The 23,016-nt window shown below is 41.5% G+C and overlaps 1 protein-coding gene across 3 annotated transcripts in view; it reads right to left on the bottom strand.

Moving 5' to 3' along the window:
- SLC39A8 (solute carrier family 39 member 8) overlaps nucleotides 1–23,016 on the bottom strand; it is a 159,903-nt gene that overhangs the window by 77,166 nt on the left and 59,721 nt on the right. The window lies entirely within an intron of this gene.

Raw genomic sequence — 23,016 nt, 5'->3', positions numbered from 1 at the left:
TGCCACTGGGTAGAAGAGCTTGGGCCGGAAGGAGCAGCAGCCACCAGCGCTTGAAGGATTAGCAGCTGGGATCAGGTGGATTTGCTGGGCATAGCTCCCATGACTGGGAAGAGGGGCTGGGTTTGGGAGGAGCAGCAGCGATCCAGGACAGGAAAGAGGATCCAAGACAGGAAAGAGGATCTGCAATGGCAGGGGCTAGAGCAAGAAGCAGCTGCCAGGGAACAAAAGAAGTGGGGAAGAAAGGCTACAGGCTGACAGGAACTGGAAGGAGTTGGGAGGAGAATGAGAGAGGAAAAATGTCAAAAGACATACAAACAAAAATATTAGATTAAAAAAACAGAATTATAAAAAAAAACTATAAAGAATTTTTACCCAGCTCCTAAGACTTTTGGTGCCTGATTCACTGAGAGGTACATTTTAAGAGCCGCACAGACACACATGTACGTGCGTTTGCTGGCGTGCACACAAGAATGTGTCAAATTCAAAACATACGTGCATATATGCGCATATACACACGTGTTTTAAAATTGGCTGTTTGTGCGTACATGTGCACATGATTTCATACTGACGCGCGCATGTGCACGCAAATGCCGCTTTGCTCGCGTTAGTGAGGGGGATTTTACAAGTCACAGGCGCCAACGCTAGAACCCATTTTCCCTGTTCGTTCCCAGTTCGCCCAGTTAACCAATCAGCCTTCCTAACCCCTGTTCCTTTGCCTACCTTTTACCCTGTTAGGCCAACCCCCCTAAATCTCGCTAAGTAACCTATTTCTTTTTATGACTTACACGCCGTTTATAGCAGAAGTAAAGTTATATGGTAGGGGACCGCAGCATGTGCTTGTGTGCGTAAATAGGTGCACACAGAAATCATGACTCAGCTCCAGCCCCCCCAGACCATGCCCACACCTTGTTCCTTTTGGCAAAAAGTTATTTTTATGCGCATTCTGGACGTACGTGTGTCCCCACACGGGCTTTAAAATCTGCACAGCACGCACCACTTCAAGTCTCGTGCACATCTCCCAGCTTCAGCACACGTAGGGCTTTTAAAATCGAGCAGTAAGGGTTTTTCCCGTAGACACAAAATGGGAGAAAAGCTGTTCTTTAGCTAGTACCTAAGTTTTCTAAAAACTGTTCTACCCTGGGTAGTGGTGTAGGTGTTACACAATATAGAAGAGAAAGGATCTGCATCAAATTAGCTAAACTGAAACTGGAGAAAGTTATTGGGCTCCATGAGACATATTCTAGTATATTAAGGGAATTCAGACTGGTTCTGGAACTCCACTGATGGAACTGGTCATTAAGGAGTAAATTTTCAAAAGTGTTATGAGCGTAAAAGTAGCATATATTGTAGTATTTTTCAAAAGCCCATTTACACTCATAAAACCCGTGTAAATCCTTTTGAAAATTACCTCCTAAGTCCTTGGAGTTGGGAGAGGTTGGAGAGAATTGGAGAAGGGCAAATGTCATCACCTTTCATAAAGGCAGTAAGGAAGGGGTTGGTAATTACAGGCAAATTAGTTTGCTCTCAGTAAATTAATAGAGACTCTACTAAACAAAATGATAGAGAAATATCTTGAATGCAGCAGGTTACAGGATCCGTGGCAGCATGATCGATTTATTTGATTGGGTAACCAGAGAACTATAGATAATTGTTGTGCACAGGATGTGGTTTACTTAAGATTTAAGCAATGCTTTTGGCATTGTCCTGCATAGGAGGTTCATAAAGAAAATGAGCAGCCTAAGGGTGGGCCCTAATATGGTTGACTGGGTTAGAAAGTGGTTGATTGGTAGACAACAGAGGGTAGTGGTAAATGGCATGCACCCCAAGAAAAGGAGATCAGTGGAGTGCCTCTTGGATTGGTCCTGAGGCCAGTTCTATTTGCATGAGTGATACTGTAGAGGAGTTAGTAGGAAAGGTATTTTTGCAGATGACATAAATCTGTAACAGAGTGGACACTCCTGAGAGAGTAAACAGGAGGAGGAGTGATCTAAGAAAGCTTGAGGAGTGGTCAAATGCTTGATAATTAAGATTCAATAAAAGAGTAGAGTCATGAATTTGGGACACAAAAATGCAAGCAAGCAGTATATGATGAAGGGTGAGTAGTGATGCACACCATCTAGAAGAGAGATCTCAAGGAACTGAAATAATTCAAAAAGGCAGTGGCCAGAGCCACAAAAATGCTAGGATGCATGGGGAGAAGCATACCTAGTAGAAAAAAAGAAGATGCTAATTCCTCTGCACAAGTCATTGATGAGAAGTCACCTGAAGTATTGGGTCTAATTCCGGAGGTCATTCCTCCAAAAGGATGTAGACGACAAGAGGAGAGGCAGTCCTAGGCTACCAAAGTAATGTAGGATCTGCAAAATTTCCTTTGAGATGAAACTTAAGGACTCTAGAAAACAGGAAAGGATTGACAGGAAGTATATGAAATAGACATTCAAATACCTCAAAAGTATAAATAATGCATAATGTGTTAATCTTTGTCCATGGAAAGGAATTTCTTAAATAAGAGTGCATGGTAACATTTAAAAATATTTTTTCACAGGGAGGCCATCTGGAGAGAGTGTTCCCCTGACGGGGAGTTTGGGCAGAGGATAGCAGGCTGAGGAGTCTATACCCGTTTGAGCTCTGGTGGGACCCACCCCCCAATGACATCATCATCCGGGGCCTGAGGACTCGATAAAAACCAGTAAAGCTACGAGAGGAAACTTGGAGGCCATCTGGAGAGCATGGTCCCCTGAAGGGGAGTTTGGTCAGAGGACTGCAGGCTGAGGAATCTGATTGAAAGGCATTACCATCTGTGCCCGTTTGAGCTCCGTGGGACCCCCCCCCCCCCCCGATAACATTATCATCCGGGGCCTGAGGACCCGATAAAATCAGCGAGGCTGCAGCGAGCAGCCGCCGGTGCACAGCTGAAGCCGCACGCCCCTTATCACAAATTTTTCTTTCCTACCCGAGTTTATGGGTAGGAAGAGGAAAACAAAAGTTCGTGACTTCATCACCTTTGGTGGCAGTGAGAGGTCCAATGGATCTACATGTGGAACGACGGGTGAGTCAATCAATGAGGAACTCTATTCCTGAAATTTCCTTTGCTTCAGGCTCCTCAGAGAGTCCGAGCCAGCCACCATTACCCCATACTCCTATGGACAATTCTCTTTCGTTGACCACTAACTCTCAGCTTAATATGACAAGTTTGGAAAGGCAGCATGTTACCTTAAAGGAACCTAACTCTTTGGAACCAGGTTCTCTTTTACAGTCTGGTAGTTTGGGTTCTTTAAACCTAGACCCCCAGAAAGTAACGCTAGCAGATTATGGTCTTTACTAATTAATATGGAAAAATCATTATCCTTTTCAACAGCTCAATTTGGTAAATTTTCAAGTGAAATTAAGAATACAGTAGAAGATTGTAGAGATATCCTCAAGTACTATTACATCTCAAGTAGCCTCATTACAGTCAACTAATACTGCTTTTATGAAAGACAGTTTAGTGCTACAGATACAAATGGAAAATTTGGAGAATGAGATCCGTATGAGGAACCTTCGTTTCCTAAATTTCCCTGTTTCAAGATTATTATCAGCTACTGAATTATTTAGAAAATATTTAAGTGAAGTATTATCTATTACATCAGTAAAAGAAATGGCTATTTCCAAAATATATTATATTCCTGGTTTTAAGCTGAGGGCAGCAGATCAAGAAGAAGAGATGGATATATTACAGGGGCATAGTCTTTAATTTGACCTCTTTTTTTAGAGGCATCTATAGATGATATTCCCATTAGGTCCACACTCTTGGTATCCTTTTGTAGTGAGCAGGATAAAAACTTGGTGTTCCAGAAATATTTTGGAAATAAAGATGTCACCTTTTGCGGTCAAAAAATTAAGGTATTTCCAGACATATCAAGAAGTACCCAAATGAGGAGAAAACAATTTCTTTTGTTAAAACCTAGAGTTCTATCCCTTGGAGCAGTTTTCTTTTTAAAATGTCCCTGTAAATGTTTGGTTATCTATCAGAAAAACAGATTTATATTTCAAGAACCTACTCACTTAGAAACATTTCTTGTGGATAAACAAGTATCCTAAGTGATTGGAATGTATGGATTGTAATGGTAAAGTAATTAATAGTCTCTCTCTATGCTGTAATTATTGCAGTTTAATTTTGTTTTGTATTCCACTATAGCCTCCCAGAATGGGGACTTGTCTACTGGAACTTTGTTTATATGCATGTACTATGTTGATGTGATAATTAATTTCAGTTTCCAATATGTTTACCTGAATTTTACCAAACAGGTATTGTTAAAATTCAACAAAATATAAATAAATAAATAGAATATTTCTTCACAGAAAGAGTTATGGATGTCAGGAATGGCCTCCCAATAGAAGTAAAACAGTAAAAGAATTCAAGAAAGCATGGGATGAGCACAGAGGATCTTTAGTTTTAAAGAAGTGAAGGGAAAGCCAGATATTAAGTGGGGTCTATGGCATTACAGGAAGAAATAAATTGAGCAGACTGAATGGGCTTATGGACCTTATCTGCCATCTCAGTCTGTGATTCTATGGAGTTAAGAGTGGCCGTTTACCCCACAGAGAACTAAAATGAATAGTGATAATGGCAGTAGTTTGGAATGTATTATGTTTAAAATGCTGATGGACCATAATTGTGTTACTAGTTTTCTTATAACCTACGTGAAATTGTCAAGGTTGAGCCTTATTATCTATCCATGCCAAAATGTTTCACTGCAATAGAAGACTTCTCCTTATCTCACTTTCAAGTACTGCTGATACAACATAACCCTATAACAAGTATTTTTGGACATATAAACTGCTGGTCCTGTCATATAATGATTCACTCATAGGTATAACTATCTTGACAAACATCACACTGGAATTACAATCCAGTGATCTAGTACATCAAGTCTTGGATAGATGCATTGTAAAACCAAGTGATAAGCAACATGACACTTGACTTCAAAAAATACTGTGGTGCTGGTAAACTATACAGTCTGCAACAGAACCACCACAAACCACTTAGTTTAAATGTTACTGTGGTTCACAGGGTGAAAGTTCAATTTAGTCTAGCACTCATATTTAGTTTCTCCATTTTTCCAGACTACATAGGCACCTACTTAGCACCTCTCCAACTTGGCATCTTTTCACCTCAATGCTGTATTTGTCGATCTCTTTAATAATATGTCAGTGATATGTAATGAGTTGGTATCTTTTATCCATAAGGCACTCCCCTATGTAATTCTCTGCTCCCCTCTGTAAGGAGCTTCAGCTTCACTTACACTACATTATTTCATGAAGGGACCTTAGTGGTCGTAAAAGATTAAGAAGTTCCATGCTGGGTCAAGATCAATGACCTCAGCAACTTGTCTCCGCCAGTGGCCAAGCTGGATTATTTGGAAATATTTAGCAGATCCTAATGAAAGTCCATTCTCTGTTACTCAATCCCACAAGTAAAATGTGATGATTCCCAAATCTACCTGGCTAATAATTGTTAAAGAACTTGTCCTCCAGGAAATTGTCCAAACTTTATTTTAAATCTAGCTATACTACTGAAAACATCTTCTAGCAACAAATTCCACAGCTGAAAAACTTTAAAAAAATTTTTTTTTTTTAAATCTGCTACCAGCTTGTGTCATGGAGTATCCCCCTAGACCAGGAATGTGAACTCCAGTCCTTCCTTGAGTGCCACAAACAGGCCAGGTTTTCAGGATATCCACAATGAATATGCATAAAGATTTGAATGCACTGCCTCCAATGTATGCATATCTATCTCAAGCATATTCATTGTGGATATCCTGAAAACCTGGCCTGTTTGTGGCACTCAAGGACTGAAGTTCACCATCCCTACCCTAGACCTAGTACAATTTGAAAGGGTAAATAACCATTATCTATTAACTTTAACCACACCATTAATCATTTTATAAACTACTCTCTCAGTTGTCTCTTCTCCAAGCTGAAGACTCCTAATTTCCTTAAGCCTTTTATAAGAGAGCCATTCCATCCTCTTTATCATTTCTGTGGTACATCTGGCAATGTTCAATCACCTACTACCGATCTCATCTTTACCCAGCTACTTTACAGATTTTCTTCTAACAATATTTTTTTTGGTTGTATGCTAACACAATACTACCTTTCTGCCTCTTCCTTGATACCATGATCTCTTTTATGCCTGCAAAAGAATTTCAGCTAGATTATTTGTAGATAATGATATGTTTATTATGGGACCAACATAAGGTATAATCAAAGGATGTTGCTGTTCACGAGCTTGTGACACCACCTTGTCTCTTCTTCAGATGGGGTGCGGGGGAGTCTCTGTGATCTTGAAAGGTTTTGTAGAACCGCATCTTTAGTTTACTCTTATCATGGTGTAATAAAGGGAAGCACAAACTACAAGGTATGTGGCATTCTCAAAGATGAGCCTAGCTACTAGAACCTCAAAAGATAATGGAATGATCAACTATATCTGCTCTTGCCCTCTACTTTATCCACACTATGGACTCTACCAATAAAACATTTAAATTTACACATAATATGTCTGTTTCACTGTATAATTACAGAGAACTTAAGAAAAGATAAACCTGGCAAGTGCCACAATAAACATGATGTTTCCATGACACAAAGCAATAACTGCAATGTAATAAATCTGCCACTCAGGGGCTGGCAGTTCACATGATCATAACTCTGCATAGCCTCCATGTGGCAAGGCAATTACGCAATACCAAGATGAGAGAGTGGAAGCAATTCTCAGCCAGTGCCTCATAATTAAGATAAGAGTGGCAAAGAGCTCTCACTCTTTCTCAAAATAGTCCAGTTTATGGAAGCAATTTACCTATAACATATGTGCCATAAAGTATATGAGTACGGAATATGTATAATTGCACATGAGACACATGACGATGAACTTGTACTTATTCCTTGAAGACACTGTATGCGCCGCTGCTCAGCTTACCCTGTTGTTTCCCCTTTTTATGGCACAGAATCAGACTTTTACAAGTCATTTGGCGAAAGACCATTGCAAAGAACATTTTCATGAGTCCAAATACTTTTGATATTAACAAATGAAATGGAATAAAGTGTTGTATTGCAGTTGATTTCCAAAGTTGTATTTTTTCTTTTCTCTAAGTCTGTTTCCTTTTAAGCAGTAGTTCCAGCTACATTTCTCAAAATATAAACTTGCCTTTTTCTTGTCTCCCATTGTCACCTGTTGAGCTCATTCGTAGATCTCCTTTTTCTTTTCTCTTAACATATAAATATTTTTTAGAATGAGGGGCCTTTAATCAAGTCCATTCTGTTTAGTTTTAGTAATATCCGAACCTGAGACTAGTCTTCTGCATTTCGTTATATCCTGACTTCCCTGGGTCACTGTGATGCCTACATGGGGCAATGAGGGTCAGTTGAACAGCATCCTGCTCAGATTCACAGCAGTGGGAATAACTAAGATAACCTTGCAAATTCCTTAAATGCTTATATATCCAGAATTAAATATTAATTTGAATAAAAACGCGTATCTCTGGTCCTACAGCTTTTAGCATCTGTTCCTTGAAATTCTTGAAAGCTATGCAGGATTGAGCTTGATTAATATTAAGGGAGACCTGCAAGGAATGCTGGGTACTACAGGGGGCACTTAGTTCAGTACAGAATCTAAAACCCAACAGTGTAAGAGAGCACTGTTGCTGAAAGGGCTGTCTTTTGGAAAAGATGTGAAACCAAGCTCCCATGCATTATGTGGATACTATAAAAGCCCGTGGAAATTTCCTCAAGAGCAGAATTATGAATATTGATGCTATAGCTATGTTCCAATGCTATACTCATGGGCCGATTGGATGACTTAACGGCAGTGCTAGGAATCGCCATGCAGCACCCCTGGGTTCATTTTCCAAGTCTGCGTTTTGATCTGAAGTTAAAGATACTGCAGAGGAACCATTTACAGATATCAGGGAGAAGGCCATCTCATTCATTGCCCAATGACCATACGTAGCAGCCAAACAGGGTGGAGGAAGCTGTGGCTTGTGGCCCTGGCCAAGGACTGTGGATGCATTTAAAGTGTTGCAAATGAAGACGTGTTTATTTACTTCTCATTGCATTTGATCCTAATCTTAGCATGAAACCTTCCATCCATCAATTCCATCCTTAGAGCGGGCTTCTTCAAGCTCAATGTACTAAAGAAACTCAGACCCCTGCTCTACACCCATGACCTCCGTACAGTGATTCAAGCCACTCTCACCTCCAAACTAGATTACTGTAATGCTCTCCTATTAGGGCTCCCTTTGTCCTCAATAAAACCCCTTCAACTACTACAAAATGCTACTGCAAGACTCATTACTAACGCACGCAAACACGACCATATTACCCCCATCCTTAAGGACTTACATTGGCTCCCCATCCTGTCCCGTATACATTACAAAACATTGACCATAATACACAAGTCCATCCACACCCACAACTCCAACTGGCTCGACCTACCTTTCACTGCCCCCCTGTCCACCCGAGCCACCAGATCTACCAACAAAGGCACCCTACATGTCCAATCCCTGAAAATGGCTCATCTCTCCACTACCCGCGACCGTGCTATCTCGATTGCCGGTCCGGCTCTTTGGAACTCCCTACCTGACCACATGCGCATTGAACCCTGTGCAATCAAATTCAAAAAGAAATTAAAAACACTCCTGTTCAACCATGCCTACCCAGAATAACCCTTCTCCATCTCCCCTCTCAGTTCCCCCTTCAGGGGTCTGCCCTCTCCTTATATTAAGGAGACTATCATTGTAAATTATAAACTGTATTCTCTGGTTATGACTTTCTTGTTTTTTAACTATCTTTCCTACTGCCTATTTATTTTATCCCCTGCCCAGTTACTGTCTCCCTGTTGAAATGTATTTTCCAAACTTTCAGTTATTATGTGAACCGGTATGATGTACCCACTAATGCCGGTATATAAAAGTTTCTAAATAAATAAAATTACCCACTTTTCCGCTACAAAGCACAGAATGGGTTTACAATCCAAAAAACATTAGAGGCTCATTCTGATTGAGCTGGAAGCCTGAGGGAGGAGGAGGAGATTGATGGGCAAAAAAAAAAGACCAACAAGGTTGTACAATCTTTCCTGTATTTGCATATGAGCCATACACATATGTACTGATAGGAATATCAAATGACTGCTTTTTTTTGTTTAATTACTAATGAAGACCATGCTTTTGTCATTCATTTGTATATTCCATTAGCCTGCTAATTTGAAAAACTGTTCTACCACACAATCTGCTTTGTCTGGGGGATCACAGGGGTAGGCGTGTAGCATCCATAGTGCATAGTGGTGCACAAGCACCACCAGCTTACAAAAAGGGTGTGCCGTGTACCACCAACCTGAGATGCCATTGCCGGAGCCTAGGCAGCTTGCCAGTCTATCACAGCATTCCTCTACCAGCTGCTTTCCTGCTCCTAGCTCATCTCCTCCCACCCTCATTGCAGGTTGCAGCTGCTACCTCAGCTTCCTATTCATCTGGCACAATTACTCCTGTGATCCTGTTTGACCTTTTCCTTCTGGGCGCCACAAGTGGCAACATCCCTGTCTCAGTTCCGTGGCTGCCATCACAGCTCTGCATTGTGCCACTACTGCCACTGCCTCCCTCCCTCCCTCAGACCTTGACCCCATTTCACATCACCCTGACCCCAGTGTTTCCTCTACTACTTGCTGATGCAGCAAGATCACAGCAAGTTAAAAATATTTTGAAATTAAACAAAAATGGAAACCATCATGCCAAGAATAGTTGGTGGTAAACAAAAGTAGTGTACAGCCGTGTGTGGGGAGGTCCTCACAGCTGGCCATATCATGACTAGCCTGGCCAGGCAAGTTGGAGGCTATGTAGGGGCTAAGGAGCACTTGCGCTACTACAGTGACTGGAATGAAGCACTGATGCCCAGTTCCCTGGTAAGCTGCAATGGTTCCCCCCAGGTCTGGCACCCAAGCTGGTTTCCTGTCACGCCTTTCCCTAAAGCCCCAACTCCCCTCTCTTCTCCCCGTCCTGTCCTGCATCCCTCTGTCTGACCCACTCTCTCCCCTATACCTTTCTGCCAGCAATCCTAACAGAGAGTTAGATATAAGTCTGTTGGAGTATCTCAAACTTCTTGTTTTTCAGACTCATGGCAGAAACACACTTTCTGGTGCACCACCAGCTTCAACACCTCTACTGCCTGTCAACATATTTGGCTTGGTTGATAAAATACACCCAGCATAGTCACAGGCCACAAAAAGCATTACCACGGGCATCATGAGGTGAGTGAAATATTGACTAGAAAATTAATTCCAAGAAAAATGTGAGTGTGTGTGTTTATATATATATATAACTAGAGAGAGAGAGAGAGAGAGAAGGCAATTTAAGCATTAGACATCTCCTTTTTTCAGATGAACTTGTGGCAACAATGTTTTTAATATATATATATTTAAATTATTTATTTATGTAGAGAGATTTCTATGCCGCATATCCACAACTCGTTGCAGCTTACAATAAAACACTCATAATATTAGTTCATATAAGGACCGTTGCTGGTTGACAAGACTGTAGATCGGGATGGGATAGATGGAACGCCATTTACAGAAGAGAATGTATGGCAGGAGCTAGGCAAACTGAAAGTTGACAAGGCCATGGGGCCAGATGAGATACATCCCATGATACTGAGGGAGCTCAGAGATGTGCTGGCGGGTCTGCAGAAGGACTTGTTCAATAGATCCCTGGAAATGGGAGTGGTGCCACGGGATTGGAGAAGAGCGGTGTTGGTCCCGTTTCACAAAAGTGGTAAGAGAGAGGAGGCTGGAAACTACAGACTGGTTAGTCTTATCTCGGTGGTGAGGAAATTAATGGAGACTCTGCTGAAGGAAAGAATAGTGAACTATCTACAATCCAGTGGGTTGCTGAACCCGAGGCAGCATGGATTCTCCAGAGGAAGGTCCCGTCAGACAAATCTGATTGATTGTTTTGACTGGATTGAGGAAGAGCACTCGATGTGATCTACTTGGATTTCAGAAAAGCTTTTGATTTGGTCCTGCACAAGAGGCTTGTGAATAAAATAAGAAGCTTTGGCGTGAACACCAAGGTGGTGGTGAGGTTTACAAACTGGTTGACTGATAGGAGACAGCATGTAATGGTAAATGGAAGCTACTTTGAAGAGAGATTGATGTTAAGTGGAGTGCCACAGGGATTGGTGTTGGGACAGGTTCTGTTCAATATTTTTGTGAACGACATTGCAGAAGGGATAGAAGGTAACGTTTGTCTATTTGCAGATGATACTAAGATCTGCAAGAGTGGGCATGCCTAAAGGAGTAGAGAGAATGAAAAGTGATTTAAGAAAGCTTGAAGTGTGGTAAAAAATTTGGCAGCTGGGATTCAATGCCAATGCCAATGCCAAGAAGTGCAATTCAATGCAAGAAGTGCAATGCCAAGAAGTGCAATTTTCTCAGTGGAAAAGGGTAAACAGTGGAGTGCCTCAGGGATCTGTACTTGGACCGGTGCTTTTCAATATATATATAAATGATCTGGAAAGGAATACGACGAGTGAGGTTATCAAATTTGCAGATGATACAAAATTATTCAGAGTAGTTAAATCACAAGCAGACTGTGATACATTGCAGGAGGACCTTGCAAGACTTGAAGATTGGGCATCCAAATGGCAGATGAAATTTAATGTGGACAAGTGCAAGGTGTTGCATATAGGGAAAAATAACCGTTGCTGTAGTTACACGATGTTAGGTTCCATATTAGGAGCTACCACCCAGGAAAAAGATCTAGGCATCATAGTGGATAATACTTTAAAATCGTCAGCTCAGTGTGCGTAGCAGTCAAAAAAGCAAACAATGTTAGGAATTATTAGGAAGGGAATGGTTAATAGAACGGAAAATGTCATAATGCCTCTATATCACTCCATGGTGAGACCACACCTTGAATACTGTGTACAATTCTGGTTGCCGCATCTCAAAAAAGATATAGTTGCGATGGAGAAGGTACAGAGAAGGGCAACCAAAATGATAAAGGGGATGGAACAGCTTCCCTATGAGGAAAGGCTGAAGAGAATAGGGCTGTTCAGCTTGGAGAAGAGATGGCTGAGGGGAGATATGATAGAGGTCTTTAAGATCATGAGAGGTCTTGAACGAGTAGATGTGACTCGGTTCTTTTCACTTTCGAATAATAGAAGGACTAGGGGGCATTCCATGAAGTTAGCAAGTAGCACATTTAAGACTAACTGGAGAAAATTCTTTTTCACTCAACGCACAATAAAGCTCTGGAATTTGTTGCCAGAGGATGTGGTTAGTGCAGTTAGTGTAGCTGGGTTCAAAAAAGTTTTGGATAAGTTCTTGGAGGAGAAGTCCATTAATGGCTATTAATCAATTTTACTTAGGGAATAGCCACTGCTATTAATTGCATCAGTAGAATGGGATCTTCTTAGTGTTTGGGTAATTGCCAGGTTCTTGTGGCCTGGTTTTGGGATCTGTTGGAAACAGGATGCTGGGCTTGATGGACCCTTGGTCTGATCCAGCATGGCAATTTCTTATGTTCTTATGAGTCATGCATCTGGGGTGTGGTAATCCAAAAGAGCTGTATGTGATGGGGGGTGAAGGGCTGATAAGCACGGACCAAGAGAGGGATCTTGGTGTGATAGTGTCTGGTGATCTGAAGATGGTGAAGCAATGTGACAAGGTGATAGCTAAAGCCAGAAGAATGCTGGGCTGCATAGAAAGAGAAATAACCAGTAAGAAAAAGGAAGTGATAATGCCCTTGTACAGGTCCTTGGTCTCACCTGGAGTACTGTGTTCAGTTCTGCAGCCTGTACCTCAAAAAAGAAAAAGACAGGACAGAGACAGTCCAGAGAAGAATGACCAAAATGGTGTGGAGTCTGTATTGGAAGACCTGTGAGGAGAGATCAAGGATCTGAATATGTATACCCTGGAAGAGGGGAGGTGCAGGGGAGATATGATACAGACTTTCAGATACCTAAAAGGTTTTAATGATGAATAAACTTCAAACCTTTTCTGTTGGAAAGAAAACAATAGAACTAGGGTTCACAAAATGAAACTCCAGAGGACGACGACAACTCAGAACCAACTTCAGGAAATATTTCTTCACGGAGAGGGTGGTGGATGATTGGAATGCCCTTCCAGAGGAAGTGGTGAAGACAAAAACAGTCAAAGAATTCAAAGGGGTATGGGATAAACACTGTGGATCTCTAAAGGCTAGAGAATGGAAAAGAGAAAAATGTGCAGGGGGTAACTTGCTGGTACAGCGGTTACTACCCTTAGCAGAAAGCATAGAGATTACTACCCTTAACCAATAACTCTTGATGCTTTTAAAGCAACTGCAACATTGTTCCATGCTTAAATGGCAGGGGAAAAAGAGGAACTGGATTCCAACAACAACCAAGGGCCCTGACGTCTATGGTCCAAGATACTGATATGCAGACATAAGGGGAAAAGCACAGGGCTGCGTCTATGGCGAAGTCCTAAAGGAAATGAAGAAAGTGTGCATAAGAGTAAACTGCGGGTGTGGCAGTTACTGCCCTTAGCAGAATGCATGGAGATTACTAACCTTAACCAATAAGCCTTGATGCTTTTAATATAACTGCAACATTGCTCCGCACTTCAACGGCAAGGGGAAAGGGGGAATTGGATTCCGACAACAACCAAGAGGGCTCCAACTTCTACAATCTGGGGTACTGATATGCAGACATAAGGGGAAAAGCACAGGACTGCTTCTACAGCCAAGTCCTTAAGCAAAGCAAGTCAAGCAGCACTGTCTGGATTTTCAACAAAGCTCATCACCCAGAAAAAAATGTTGCTACCTGCAATTTCTTTGGGTTATCATACGGCTTAAGAAACTTTCTGGAAAGACATGATGGACCATTTGGTCCTTTTCTGCCATCATTTGATTCGCAAACCGTTGTAAATAAGTTACTATGTATAAAATTCAGTATGTAAGTTACTATGTATAGAATTCAGAATGTAAATAAGTTACTATGTATAACCCTCTCTTAGTTATGACTCCCCCGCAGCCCTTCTGCTGTAAACATCTCCACCATATCTATGGCCACGTTCCTCTACCTTCACAGCTGCTATCCCTTCCTCCCCTTTCCTTTCCCCTCACCCACCCCTCACTTTCTAGCCTGCTCCCACACCCGCGCCCTGTTTTTTGTAACTTTCCTCCTTTCGCAAGTTTTACTGTAAACCGGCGTGATGTGCCCGCACGAACACCGGTATATAAAAGCTGTTAAATAAATAAATAAATAAATAAATAAATAAATCATTTCTATGTTTCTATGTTTAATAAATAATAAAATATATTAAAACAAATATCATAATAAAAAGAAATATCCAGCCAATTAAAACCAAAACCATTTGTCTTAGCAGCCTTCTCATCCCTCAACAACAGTATTAAAAATCAGGGAAAACGTGTTGAACTAAAAAAGTCTTCAGTGCTTTTTTAAAAGTCATGGAACATTCAGTCAGTCAGAGCTCCCTTGCAGGCCAATACAGTACAGTGCGCTCCGGTGGAGTGCACTGTTAACCCGCGTTTGGACGCGCGTTTTCGACGCGCTAGCTTTACCCCTTATTCAGTAAGGGGTAATAGTGTGTCAAAAACACGCGTCCAACCCCCCCCCCCCCACCCCGAAATTAATAGTGCCCTCAACATGCAAATAATAGCACCCTCAACATGCAAATGCATCGTGTAAATGCATAGCGCCCTCAACATGCAAATGCATAGCGCCCTATTAGCTATTCCCGCGCGATTCAGTAAGTAAAATGTGCAGCCAAGCCGCACATTTTACTTTCAGAAACTAGCGCCTACCCAAAGGTAGGCGTTAATTTCTGCCGGCACCGGGAAAGTGTACAAAAAACTGCTTTTCTGTACACCCTCCGACTTAATATCATGGCGATATTAATTCGGAGGTCCCAAAAGTTAAAAATAATTAAAAATACTAAAAAAAAATTTTAAATCGGCCCACGGGTTGAAAACCGGACGCTCAATTTTGCCGGCATCTGGTTTCCGAACCCGTGGCTGTCAGCGGGTTTAAGAACCGATGCCAGCAAAATTGAGCATTGGCTGTCAAACTCACTGACAGCCTCCGCTCCTGTCAAAAAAGAGGCACTAGGGACGTGCCTCTTTTTACCGCGGGCCCTAATTTTAATATTTCTTTTTACTGAATCGCGCGCACAGGAGCGTGGCCTGTGCACGTGCCCGCGACTTTTACTGCATCGGCCTGTTGGTAAAGAGTTCCATGAGATAGGACCCGCAACAGAGAATAACGTCTCTTGGGACTCAGCCATTCTTAATATATGCATCGATGAAATATCCAACAGCCCCACTTGGAACATAAGAACAATGCCATACTGGGTCAGACCAAGGGTCCATCAAGCCCAGCATCCTGTTTCCAACAGAGGCCAATCCAGGCCATAAGAACCTGGCAAGTACCCAAAAAATAAGTCTATTCCATGTTACCACTGCTAATGGCAGTGGCTATTCTCTAAGTGAACTTAATAGCAGGTAATGGACTTCTCCTCCAAGAACTCATCCAATCCTTTTTTAAACACCGCTGTACTAACTGCACTAACCACATCCTCTGGCAACAAATTCCAGAGTTTAATTGTGCGTTGAGTAAAAAAGAACTTTCTCCGATTAGTTTTAAATGTGCCCCATGCTAACTTCATGGAATGCCCCCTAGTCTTTCTACTAGCTTTGGAATGATCTCAAAGCGCTTGTCAGATTATAAATGTGTAGCAATTTATTAGCCCATAGGAGAAAGTCAATTCTTATATAATAATGTGCATTTACAGTGTATTGTTAATAGCAAATTTAGTGCTCATGCAGAGTGCCAAATTGACATCACTGGAAACCCAAGGCCTCCATTTATCTACAGAATGGGCACTAGCTTTTCCCATAGATACAGAATGGGAGAAAAGCCTTAGTAAATCAAGCCTTGCGAAGGTGGGTTTTTTATATAGATTTGGACACCAGTCTGGCTGAGATCTGGATGGAGACTATCAACTCATTTCACACAAGTGACTTTCAGATGATGGTGGCTTTTGGGGCCTTCTGAGCTGAAGAGGAAATCAACAAGAGTAATGCACACAAATAAATAAGTTGTGTATTTCTGTTTGCAAATAAGTAAGGAAGAATATTCATTTTACCATCTCTGGTGCTTCTTAGGGTACCTTTTTAGGGTACCTTGGAATTTTTACAGCTCTTTTTAGTTTTATGATTTTAAAGCTCGTTTACTGTCCTTTGGTCAGCCTCTTCTCCTCTTAGCCAGGAGGGAATAAGGACAATCATCTTGTCGAAACATGGCCATGTCGAGTGTACTGGATCCATCCTAATTTTATGTTTGATTTTTATGATATTAAATTTGTAATATTTTATCGTGTTTTTAAATATCTATTTATATATTTTATTATCTATTTATTTTTTTGTGCGTATCACTCTTGTTGTTTTCCTATTTAATTGTATGGTTCACCTACCTCTCTATTTGTTTTTCTTGCCTACTGAACTGAGTCATATTTCAACCGGTGAGCCAGTGGTAAAACACTCTGTAACCCTGGGTCTGCTTTCTTCAGCCATCCAGTCCCCCATAGAATGTGTCCTTTGAAGTCATTTTTCTTAAAACCTAAAATTTCAGAATTATTTTGGCCCCATTTTAAAGTTGTTCTCTGGAAAGCTATTTCCCACTAGGTGGCAGAAGAACAAATTGGTGATCAGCCTTTTTTTTTTTTTAGCACATATGCAGGTATCTGTCTATCTCTATATCTATATCTTCCAACCTATTTTCATTAAGCAGTTCCTAAGCAGCGACTCAATTCTCCTACCTCCTGACCAGCTTACCCTTCTCTCAACTTCTGCTGCCCCTTTAAGTCAACGCCAGCCTGCTCTGAAAAGCCGTGCTAATCCTCTCACATGTTACCTTGCCCACAATGATTCTCAACCCAGTCCTCGGGTACCTTCTAGCCAGTCTGGTTTTCAGGATATCCATAAAGAATATGCATGAGATGTATTTGCATACAATGGAGACAGCACATACAAATTTCATGCATATTTATTGTGGGCATCCTGAAAATAGATTGACAAGGCTGGGGTAATTAAGGACCGGGTTGAGAACTTCCCATCTGTACCCCCATTGGTTATTATACTGTGTGCTGCTAAGCAACTACAAAGGACTGACCAATGAGGCAAAAACAGGGCGAGCATGCAGCTCTGCATGAAACAAGAATCTTGAATCAGTGCCTCTTATCTACAGGTGCTGGTGTCCAGGACACCACTGCTCCTGCATCAAATCAGTGAGCATGTAGGAGAAAAGGGAGCCAGAAAAGTTATGCTGCTTTCTGACAGTTCTGCACACGCAGAATTAGTACTGCAGATGCTCACACTTGAAAAGAGGTCAAAGAGTGAGTTCCACTGGGATCCTGGAGTAATGGATCCTGGATTAATTATTCCCACAGTAACTAATGCAGAACTAAATATATGCGAACAGAGGTTTGGATTCTATTTCGGATTAAGTATGAATGCAAACTGAACCCGTTCCACATTTAATGCTGGATTAACTTTAGCGTGAATGAAATAGGGAGCAAAGTCAAGAACATAAAAATTTGCTATACTGGATCAGACCAAAGGTCCATTACGCCTAGTATACGGTTTCCTGTTTGGCAAATCCAGATCATAAATACCTGGCAGGATCCCAAAAGATCGACAGATTTCATGCAGCTTATTTCAGGTATAAGCAGTAGATTTCTCCAAGTCTACCTTAATAACGGTCGAGGCTGAGGTTGGTGGGGTACTGTTTCTGTGTTGCAAAGTCTCTAGATGGAACCTCACAGGGTCTATTGTTTGATGCCCTCTTCCCTACTGGGGCTCCTGTGCAGAAATGGAGTCCTAGACCCACCCAGGAAAGTCTCCCAGGGGTAGGGAGGGGAAGCAGGGTTAAAGTTAGGGTAACCATCCTGAGGGAGGATGTTATCTGGAGAACCTCTGTAATACATGATTCCTGAAATAAAAGGCTTAGGAGTTTTATTTTTACCAAAAAGAAAAGGATTAGGAATTGCAATAAACCATAACAAATATTCAAGTTCTCTCGATAGGTGTCGGTGAAACAATATTTCAATAATTATTCCTCTTTTCCTTCTTTTACAGTAATCAACAATTAAATATTTAGAATGTAAATGCTTTTAAACTTTTCTTTTACATGTAGAAGTACTAAACCAAGATTAATAATTCTATTCTCTTTCTTGGAGAACCTCAAGCTTGGATTCAACTCAGAGTTAGATACAGTAAGTATCACTTTTAGTTTTTTTCTTTATTTTACCCTGACTGTGTCCAACCTTTTAAATTTGTATCTCAAGCAATTGAGTCTTTGTGGGTTACATTTTCTCTTCCAGGCTTTGCTGAAACAAAGAGAGTCCGTTTTATGGTGAGTATCTTTGTCTTGCTTGGCTGTATGTGTTTGTCATTTTCTGTGTTGTCTGTCTTTTCTGTCACTTTCCTGCTAAGCTCAGTAATTTTCACTAGTCTGGCCAGATTAGGTTGTGCCCTCAGATGTGTGTAACACACTTATCTGTGCTCCCGAGGTCTTGAGTCCAAACTCTTCTGTCGCCATGCCAATGATGGGTCCTGTGGTATTTGCATTGAACCTTCCTCTGTTGGTGTCCTCCTCCAGGGGAAGGTACCTACTATCTATCTATAAAAAATCAATTTAAAAAAACTGCCTCCTTGGCACCAAGTATCTTCCATAAATCTAAGATCTTTTTAGTGAGGGTGTCCAGCAGTTTGGTAGAACTAGGTAAATCTAGCTATGGAAAACAAAAGATTATCAAAACATCCCTGCCTTTTAATTTCATGGGAAGAGTATTCACTTTTTCAATCTTTAAATCTTCACACTCGCCTCTAACTAGAACAGGTTCTATTAGCCCGTGTTCCTGTTTAGTTTTATTACCATTAATTACCCTGTCCCTTTTGTCATTACCTTCCAGGGCACAGGTGACACTCTGAAAATTGGAATCAAACTTCTTTTTTTTTTTCTCCTTCTACTTAAGAACATAAGAAAATGCCATACTGGGTCAGACCAAGGGTCCATCAAGCCCAGCATCCTGTTTGGCAAGTACCCAAAAACTAAGTATATCCCATGCTACTTATGCTAGTAATAGCAGTGGCTATTTTCTAAGTAAACTTGATTAATAGCAGGTAATGGACTTCTCCTCCAAATCTCTTTAAGAAAAGAAGTGCTACTGGTTCCTGGAGCTGTTCCTATCTGATGCAGGCTGACTCTACCACAATTCTTTGGAGAAAAACAGAGCTGATTATCAGCATATCTGCTCTCTCTCCCAGAGTCCCCTCATGCAGACTCTTTTCTTCAGGGAGCAAATCCCTGCTCCTCTGATGTCACCCAAGTAGTACCGCTTTTAAAAACATTTTAGCTTCTCTAGTGCTGCCACTCTCAGCCATCACAATGACATGGCAGAGGTATCAGCAACTTCTATTTAATGTATATATTTTTTTTAAGTTGCTGCACTGTCCCGATATAAGGCTCCCGGGAGCTGGTTACTTCACTTTTAGTATCCCTACGCTGGACAAATCACCTCCAAAAGCCACGAGGCTAGCCCTCGAAACCTGGCATGAATTTCTGCCTTAACTGAAGCCCCAACAAAGGGGCTGTCCCCTGGCCACAAAAACCTTCCAGAAGACCCTTGTACATGTGATGAGAGCTAGCACAGGGCACCCCAACATTCAAAATTGTCCAAGCATTCAATTTAAATTGTTTTTCCCTGGGGGCTGCATGGTCTTACCTCCCAGGTCTTATTTTTCTCTCCAACACAAATACATTGTCACATACAGCACCAGCAGTAGCCGGGACTATCCCATTATCCCTTGCTGCTATCCCATCTCTCCCCTGTGCCCCAGTGCATTACTGGGTGCCCTGAGGGGGCTGAGGGTCCTGTTCCATGCGGTGGGGCTTGCTGCTGTCCACCTGCAATTTCCTGAACCCCTTTTCCTTTTATTTTAATTTATTTTGCTTCTTTTCTCTTTTTACTTTTATTTCTTGTATTTATTTAGTTTGCCTGCCTACTTCCAGAGGAATAGGAGCGCCCGCTAGTAGGTAAAACTTTTAAAGCCTTTTCAACCTGTCCACACTACTTTGCTTTATATCCAGTTAAAGTGGTGACTGTAGTTGCTCAGAAGTAAGAACTGTTTTTGGAGACTTTTTTTCTTTACTTTTGGATGGAATGAAGTCTTTTTACCACTACCTTCTTACCCACTTTGTGGAGGAGAGAGTTTCCTTAATTTCCAATTACCAGGAAGAGACATTGACTCAGAGCTGAAGAGAGTCTAAGGCACTCGGAGTTTCATTCCATTTGTTTCAAGAGACTTTTATTTTGTATTTTTGTGATTTTTTTATTTTTTATTTTTATTTTGATCAAGATCTTCTAAGTTACAGTAAACGTTTTTTATTTGAACACCACTTCAAATGCCCTGCCTGCTCTTTCTGAGTTGAGAACAAGCCTGCTGAGATCTACAGGAGTGAGTACCCTTGTGAGAAAGATTGAGGAAAGCTTGTGGGACCTGAGAGCCTGTGTAGTGATCCTACCTGCCATGCGCCCAGGAGGCTTGTTCTCCTCCCTGCTGGCGCAACCCCAGTGATCAACATACGGATTGTACATGGCAGAAAGAAACACAGATCCTGGACGACAGGACTGGCCCTGGGATAGAAGTGTCTCCCTACATTCTGGACATCAACTGAAGAGGGGGGTTACATTAACTAAATATCAATTGCACTTCAATCTTGTAATAGCGTATAGAAATTTCAGGCATCCACATTAGACTCTAGTGGTCCAATCTGACAATGTCATAACTGATAGCACACGTAAAGGCCGATCAGTTACCAATGTGAGCTAATGTATATGATAGCCGGTTTCCAGCATTCAGGGGAAAAGCAAGGGCAGCAGCTTACAGACAGACAAGAATGATTTAGGGCCAGTTTTAAGTTTTCGACAAAACTGGTGCGACCCTCCCCTGAAGGGCACATAAAATGTGAGAGGGACCGGAACTTGAGTGAACCGAGAATCAGTCTCTGGGAAGGGTTCCAGAAGGATTAGGTCACGCAGGTGGTGTAGTGGACCCGGGCCCAGATGCAAAGGGGGTGTAACGTCCTGAGCTGAACAGGGATCTCAGCCTATGAGAATCCCCTCCATGAACCACTCCGACTGCTATCTTCTCACTGCCCCAGCAGCTCACCCTAAACCATGAAATAGGGGCTCACTCCGAAAATTTATTCCAACCAGCAAATGTTTGTTTTCTGGTGTTACCAGCTGTCAGAGTCTATAACAAAGAGGAGCTGAAGGTCACTGGTTAGATTGGGGTAGATAGGCTTCCACAGCTAGACTGCAGCAATTGCAAGAATACAGTGAAGGTTAACGTACTAGCTCTGCTACTATCATGCAACCTTCTTAATTGTGATAATTTCTTCGTGAAACAGTGGAAAGGTCAGATGGCAGTGTATGGTCATGAAGTAAAGGAAATTAAGGTAAGGAGAATAGAATTCTCAGACCAATCTTACCAATGGGATATGCCAGAATGCAGTCTGTTTTGTCCTTGCTGGCTGCGTACTAACCTTTATTCTGACATTTAAGCAACATCAATAGTTTTGAAATTTTCTCAGCATTTTTTTTAAAACACAGTTTCAAAAAAGGAATAATAATGCACAGTGAATCCCTGCTATGTTGAATGTCCTGTGCTGTGAATATTTCTTTGCACTCCACAGACTCTCCCACTTTGGAGTTTAAGTGCTGTACAAACATTATTCAGTGGGGAAAGTGCCTCCCGTTACAGTGAGGGCAGTATCCACTATTTCCAAGCAGCAACCCTCCTTTTTTTTTTTCCATTTTAGAAAAAAAAAAAAGTTGTTTTAGTGGAATTAACTGGCAACTGAGAAAACGGATAGCGAGTCCTTGGTTTCCTTCCCCTGGTTCTGCTCTTCCTATGCTTGACTGCTAATTGGATGTTTCTGATTTGGTGTCAGGCACGCCAAGTTAAAGAGAAGGATCGAGAGGAAGGCCGCACCTTGGTTCCATGTTACCTCTGCCAGGACCATGTTTTTTGTCTAAATCGGGTTCTAGGATTTGCATATGAGTAGGCCAAGTTAAGGAATGAGTTGGGGGTTATCTTCTTTCCTCTGGATAACTGGACATGAAATGGTGGCAGTGGTTTTAGCTCGGTGGAAGGGAAGGTGGGCTGCTGTTATAGTATTTCTGAGTTATGGAGAACCTCTGCTAGCACATTTCGGAGGGCTGAAAACTTGATGCCTCTCATGCCCACAAGGACTTGACTTCTCCTAGCTAGATCGCTGGCTAGTCTAGGAAGCGTTTCAGAATAAATAGCCTCATGACTCTGCTCTCTTATTACGGCAAGGACTGTCCTCCTGCTCATGAGTGCGCAGCAAGTAGGAGGTGCCCCTGCTTTAATGGTCCCATCACTTTAACGAAAGCTATTCCACAGTTAAAGGCAAACGAAAAGAGAGAGAACCCATCCTTGCATCTTTCACAAAACATGGGGCCGATGCACTAAATGGTGATATTCTTTGTCAGTTCCATGAGAGGTTCTTCTTGCGATATCAGTTCATTTACATAAAAATTGAAATGAGATTCATGGCAATTTTTGGACATCAAGTCCACATGAAATTGTGGACTTTATTACAAAGAAACTTAACTACACGTCCCTGGGTTGTAATTTTCCTAAAATGCGTTTTGTGGTATTTTAAGTGTGGAAATCACTAATGAGCTGATTTGCATGATTCTTCAGCTCATTAGCATTTTGCACAAGTTTTACCTTTGCATTTGCAAACAAAATTATTCACAGAAAACCAGAAAACAGTCTGCTAAAAATAATTATAAATGCAGTTACATGCATTATTTGCAGTTTCTTCACAAATTATTGCATTTGCAAAGACAAACATACATTAATACATTGGCCTTTAGATGTGGTAAATGCCTGT

The sequence above is a fragment of the Rhinatrema bivittatum genome, chromosome 1, assembly GCF_901001135.1.
Source record: "Rhinatrema bivittatum chromosome 1, aRhiBiv1.1, whole genome shotgun sequence".
NCBI classification, from domain to species: domain Eukaryota; kingdom Metazoa; phylum Chordata; class Amphibia; order Gymnophiona; family Rhinatrematidae; genus Rhinatrema; species Rhinatrema bivittatum.
The sequence above is the reverse complement of the archived record's forward strand: the minus strand, read 5'-3'. Positions and strand labels throughout refer to the sequence as shown.